We start from the raw sequence: 7,023 nt of genomic DNA on the forward strand, positions 1-7,023 counted from the left end.
TGCTTGTATTTCAAAGCTCTACTTAGGTGGTATTTGAATTAAAATGGATGTTTACAAGAATAACGTAGTTTCAAATTGTTATGTAGCTCCCAGACCAACAGAATATGTTGAAACCATATTGAATTTCTAATGATTAATGAATTAAAATGCTTTCAAAACTGTGAGAAATGCACTTCTCTGTTTTATATAATGAAATACACTAACAAAACTTTTTCCATTTGTAATCAAAAGTATTGCTCATATTAATAAAATATTTCACTGCTGAATTCATACGTTTGCATATTATTTGTGCTTTATTAAAATGTGTTAATTAAATGTATTGCTATAATTCTCTTGCGTTGGTATAAGTGAGGACTGCAGAGCTGTATTCGCTGTCACTTGAAAATGATGAAACATTATTTCAAGTCTTCTTGCAGATTTCATTCCCATGAGAAGCAAACGTCTTGTGACAGATCTCATTGTTCAAAAGTGTGGGGATGTACGCTTTGGCCTTCAATGTAATTCGTTTTGTTAATGTTTCACCCCTGCCATGACTCTCACAGATGGAAAATATTCTCGTGGAAATCTTGGGAAAGGAGGAGAATGTGTCATGTGATTAATTGTATTGGATGATGCCCCGTCAATGTGACATGGACTGATACTTTTGGGGAATCAGAATGTTTTATGTTTTTGATATGACAGTGCTCGGTTGGACTTTAGAAAGGTAATGTTTACATTTCTGACCCAGACACTTTGCAGATGAAGAGTCCCTGAATGCTGCACCCATTAGGGAGCTATTATCCTCTCTTCTTTTGCGCTTGAGATTCCCTTTTGAAACTTAGAATTCTTTACCTAACCCCCTTCAGAAGATTCTTGATCTAGCTTCTCCTTTTTATGTATATTTGTCCTCACCTTAGTTAGTAGTTCACATTCCGAGATTATCTTTTTTCCCAAATTTTTTTTCCTTATGTGATTTTCATATTTTGCCTGCATGTGTCTCGCCCTACATACGTATTTTCCTTATTTAGTTAGTTGTAGGGTTTTCCACTGCCGAGCCTAAATTATGACTGTGCTGAATTTGAATTGCCTGATGATTGCTAATCCTGAGCAGCGATTGATTTCTGTATCTCAACATTATTTTCCTTGCATGTTTATTTTGTTAATGTTAGCCTGTCTGAACGTATTCTGTCAGTTTGGATAACCCCTAGCGAATATATGGGGGAGAGGAGTTGACCTAACTGCTAGGGCAGGTCGACCTTGAATCTGGGGAACCAGGTTCGAATCTCCGCAATGGCGCTGAACATCCTATGACTCTGGGCAAATCACTTAATCTCCCAGTGACTAACAAAAATTAATGTGTCCTCATGTAACGCAACTGGTTCTATGTAAAGCGCTCTGATACCCAACACCGGGTCTAGGCGCGCAGAAAAAAAAAATTATAATTTGGCATTGCGAACAGTCTTTATGACTTTAAGCTTAATAAAACTCCCTAAATGTATTCCTAACTGGAGCTTTCTTGTATGGCCTAATGCGTCATACTGTTTACATTTTTAGTTGTGGGTGGGTTTTGGATTATGGTTCTACCACACTCTATTAGTGGGTCAAAAGATCCATTCGGCCTCAGTGAGCGATTGATGATCGCGAAGGGTGAAAAGCGCTACACCAGTATTCAGCACTCTGATGGTTAATAGAAGTGCCGGAGCAGAGCTTTGGCCACAGGCACTCATTGGTTTGCAAATTAAACACTGCACACTAGACCAATCGGCCCCACCTGGTGCTTTTAACTCCCCCCCCCACAAAAACAAAACCTCAAATGACATGCCTGCTCCCAGGGAGCGATCCACTGGCATTCGTTGCAGTTTTTTTCTGGGGCTCCTTTTCACCTACATAATAAGGATAGCAAAAAGTGATATAACACCATGTCCCACTCGAGACATCAATAGAAGTCCTCTGACACGATCATTGACCTCACTGACTGGCCCTTAGGCACAGAAATATTTTCCCTTTTATTTTGAAAACCCATGTTGAATGGCTAAGATTTGTCATTACCTACATGCATCAAAAGAAAATGTGTGAGGCAGCGACTATATTACCAGCCACAAGGCAGAGAGAGAAAATTGGAAAAAGACCACATAATAGAGGATTTCGGATGTAAATTTGATTTCTGAGACGTGCAGCATCCAATTCTGAAAAAAAATGGCCAGATGTTAAATAATATATCCTAGTTGGACTTCTACCCTCTGCTCCAGGTAGATGACCTAATCGAAAGTCTAGTACATCACATATCTCTGTCGACCTTGAGGCCTAGCTAAAGGGGATTGATAGATGTCTAATCATCTGAAAGATTGCAAGAAAATGGCCTTTCCACTCCTCATGGCAGTTTTCAGTTCCAGGCTTGACTGTCCAGTCTTGCAAGGGGCTCCAGCAGCATTCAATGGGGGAACTTCTCGAATATCACCAAAGTTATGCAGCCACCTACTTGGGTGCCATGTCTGGAATAACCATTTAAAACATCTTCCATCTTCTTGCGTCACATGACCGCTGTCTTATGGCAAAATGAGGCAAGAATGTTTGCCAGCAAAGCAGTGCAGTACTTGGCAAATTAAGGGCCTGGGTACTGGTGCCTGTTAAATTGCGATACTCACAAAAATACCTGCATTTTAAATTTGGGCATAATTGCAAAGATTGCCCTAGAAGGCTTATTTAGGTCTAGAATATGGTCTGTAGTTAGGACCTCAAGCCAAATAAAATAAACTCACCTGGATTATATGAGTAAGGGCCTGATTTAGATTTCGAGACACAGTTTACTTCATCACAAATGTGTTGAATATCCCATCAGTCATAATATAACTGCCATTGGATAGAATGTACTTGTAATACTGAGGACAGGCTAGCCGTCATATTTGTGACGGAGAAACCTCACCATCAAACTCTATATATCAGCCCTAAATCTCCCCATCTTTTAATGAGTCGCTGACACATGTCATTTGTTGCTGTCATGGCTTTTAAGAGAACGATCTTAATTTTTATTTCCATCCTTTAGGCTTCTAAATATTAAATCATGCTCACTAGCATTGAAGGAAGTGATATCCCTGTTTTATATATTTTGTATGTAGTATTGGCCAAATTATAAAAAAATAAATAAGCAATCTCTTATGAACTAGCACTTAATATTTGCCGTTTCTGATAAAATTGCACAACCCCATAATCTTTTAACAATTAACAGTTTGATAAAGTAATGAATGAAATAAATGAACATTTTAATTGGGCGATTACTTAAAATCATTACAATTTCCCAAGTAGTACAATCGCAATGAGAAAAATAAAATAGAGTGTAAAAACATACTATTACATACATATAATAGCTATCCTATGCCAATTGCACTCAATACCTTCACAGTGTTAAGAATGAGAGGTTTAAATAAAGGCACAATGACAATACATTTCCATGCGGTTTGCCCTTTTTCTGTGCATAAGTAATTATATTATAAATTGTTATGAAGCTGCATACGATCCTAGCTTGTAGTGCCTATCCTCTTAAGGGACGGTGTTCAAAATGTGTGTTAGAGCTATTTAAAAAGCCTATGTTTGTCGCCCAAAAGATTTTAAAACCATGTTGTATCGCCCAGACACACTCGCCTGGTTAAGCATTACTCAAGATGCGTCCTCAGTTGTTACAGTTATGCAACTTGCCGGCTTTTAAGGTGCTAAGTCCTTGTGAAGTATGACTAAGATTTGCTAAATGTATTTATGGACCCTGAGATACCCTCCCTGGAGAAGTGTGCAGAAATAGCAAAGTAAAGTGCTTAGTGTCCCTCGTACGCTCCTTGCGGTGTTGCTGTCAGTCCTTGCTCATTTGTGTGATTGAGAAATGGGAACAATGGCAGTGTAAGATGCTAAATGATTCAGTCCAAAAACAGTCTGCTTGGAACATCAGGGCGTAATTGTCAGCCTCTGCCAGCTGTCTGGGGCAAGTTCCTCTTCCCTTATTTTAATTGTTGCAGGGTTACTAGGATTGGCTCAGCGGAGTTCTTACTTGTGACATACATTTTTTGAATTTGGCCAAATCAGGGGGAGAGGAGTTGGAAAAAAGGGCTGGTACTGCTTCTGTGCATGTCCAACCCCCCTTGGACAGGAAGATCAGTTTTAGTAGCCTCCATCGTTGTTGTAGCAATGATTGGAAGCAGCATACCAGGTGGAACAGGGACTCTTCTCTCTTGCAAAGTCTGCATTTGATGATGTGTGATAAGGATTTCCACCATGGCTTTAGCTCTTTTGTAAACAGGGGCACCAACCTGGTCCACTTGATCTCTTTGATTTCCTTCCCAGGATCTGGTTCAGATACTGCTGTGTATTATGGGCCTCATAGGATGCAATGAGTCCTGGCTGCCCTTTATTGCCCTTGTATTTGGCCATATCCGCTTCTAGTGATAGCTGGTGGATTTGTTTGTTTACGGTGTTCTTTTTGGCAGTGCAATTTATACCAAACATCATCAATTTCGGGGTTATCTTTAATATCCAAAACCAGTGGCACAGCAGTGCTGCATTTGCAAGTGTCCTTATTTCTTTAACATTTTTACTCCTTTTTACTCCATATTTCCTCCACTCTTACGCTGTAAATCATTCAAATCCACATGCAAGGAAATTCAATTTCCTGGATTTTCTCATGTTTAAGTGGGCCATCCGAACCTCTTCTTCAAAAAGACAACCCCGAAATTGATGATGTTTAGTTAATACGTTCAGTGTGGGCTAGGCACTTCACCAGTGATAAAGCACGCAAAGAATGAATTGTTGATCTTTAATACAAGAGGAATTCCAGCTAACCACAAGGTGTGCAACCCGTTTACATATGATAGTGCAATTTATACCATCACATGTCCAATTTTCAGTTGCACAATTCATGACCTTTTGAATATTGCTGTTCCAGGGGTTGATCTTTCCTTTGTAGATTGGTTTGAGCACTGCCTTCATGGATCCTGCTGGAGCTTTAAAGACCTAATAATAATATTTCACCTGAATACCCAACCATTTGTATTTTTGCTGTGCAAGGCCAAACTCCAGGTGAATAAGACTGCTATGCATATATTTTAGTAGCCTGAAGATACACTTGTAGCCCTGGCACTGAAATGAATCCAGCACAGCATCCATTTGGCGTGGGAATGCTTGATATGCGTACCCTGCTGTCGCCAGTTGTTTGGCTTTTGTGACCCTCCTGATTGGTACCATGGTTGGATGACATAGCTTCCCATGGAGTTTACACTGAGCATATATTGTTGCTTGCCCTTTAAGCTTCATCTTAAGTTGGTGAATAGATCACTTCCCTGTGTCGCTGAGCCATGCCCGAGGTAATTGTACCTTTTTGCAGTTGCTGCGATCTGGGCTCCCAACATCCATATGTGTAAGGCCTTTTATGCATAGTGGCCAAAAACCACCATTTTGGATTTATATGGGTTGGCCTCTAAATCATTGCATTTATTGTAAACATTAAGGGTTTCTACCCCCTTTTATAGATCTGTTTTTGTATGAGGGAATATTACCAGATCATCCGTATACTGCAATAAATGCTCCTTTTGTGGCCCTATTTTCGGGGTGGCTAAGTTTGCTTTTTGCAGGGCCTAGCCTAAATCAGCCATATATAAGTTTAAAAGCGTTGGGGATAGGACGCAACCCTGATTTTGTCCCTGGTCAGTGTAGAGTTTTTCGGAGGCCGTGTCCCCGACCAAATTTACTCTTACCCAGGTTCTGCTATATAGTGAGACGACGGCTTTCAAGAGGTCGTCAGGGATCTTCCAGGTTTTACATTTCTTTCATAACTTATCACAGGAGACCCCATCAAATGCGATGGAGTAATGCACAAAGCATGCAAATACCGTCACTTTTTTTTAATGTCTGCTTACTGTGCTATGCAGGATAGAGCAGCTATGTTGTCAATTGGTGATCTGCCTTTGCAGAACCCGCTTCGGTAGAAGATAATATATCCTCTTCTTCCTCAATCCATCTGGATAGTTCTATTAGTAGAGAAGTGGCATACACTTTTCCTTCTATATCCAGCAGGGCAATGAAACCATTTTTGTTTTTGTCTCTGTTTTCTCCTTTTTGAATATTTTCTGCTGCAAAGAGTCTCGCCATGAGTCCGTGACAGCTGCTTGTAGCCTGTATTCTGCATACAGGATGGTTAAAGTTTCTGCCCAGTATTCAGGCTCCTGCTGAAACATACCACCCAGGAGACCACTGGGGCCGGAGGGCCTATCTCTTCTTATCGTTTTCATGATTTTCATGACTGACAGCTTACCCTGTGCTTTGCACCCTTTTTCCATGGGAGACCATTATCATTGTTTGCTCTTTCAATGCATTGTCCGTTCATATCAACTTGTAGTTTCACACCAGATTTTTTTATATATATATTTGCTTTGTGGGTTAACCATACTTCCACAGTCACAGAATTTCACCTGTCAGTTTTATTGTTTTTAAGATGGGCAATGTATTTCCAGAATTGTTTCTGTTTATTGCCCTTGGATGGCTCGTAGACTTTAATCCATTCCTCCTCGATGTGCTTTTGTTTTAATTTACATGTTAGGGGTTTGCAATCCAGGTTAAGTTCTTTCCACATTCTCCCGTAATGAAGTGTAGCTGCTTTCTGCCCAGCTTGACTTGCGAGTGGAATTCCTTAAGCTTTCATTGTATTTAACAGTTCCTTGTATATATGTTTCTCCAGCCTTCACCCAGGAGGGCGGTGCATAGATCCATGACCCATTTGCCCCAATTGTGTATTGTAGGTGTATATTTTTCATTATTTCTTCCATGTTCTTCCACTCCCCCAGCTTGGCTGCATTGGATTCATTCCATCTGATCCTTCTCAGCAACATCTCGTCCTCTGCTCTCTTTGGCTGGCGGATGGTCTCAGTTTGTTCTTGTTGGGTGACCTTCAGCTCAATTTCCACTTTGAGCATCGTGTGGTCTCTTATTCCATAACAGATCATTGAAAAGTCTGACATAAATGGTTTGAGTTCGTAAAGGGAAGGAAGGTGAACCAGAAACAAGCCA

The 7,023-nt window shown here is 40.3% G+C and overlaps 1 pseudogene; it reads right to left on the minus strand.

Moving 5' to 3' along the window:
* The window catches only part of LOC146811609 (vomeronasal type-2 receptor 26-like), a 42,052-nt pseudogene extending 35,709 nt beyond the window's left edge, over window positions 1-6,343 (minus strand).
* Between the last annotated feature and the right edge of the window lie 680 nt (window positions 6,344-7,023).

The sequence above is a fragment of the Triturus cristatus genome, chromosome 7, assembly GCF_964204655.1.
Source record: "Triturus cristatus chromosome 7, aTriCri1.1, whole genome shotgun sequence".
Taxonomy (NCBI): domain Eukaryota; kingdom Metazoa; phylum Chordata; class Amphibia; order Caudata; family Salamandridae; genus Triturus; species Triturus cristatus.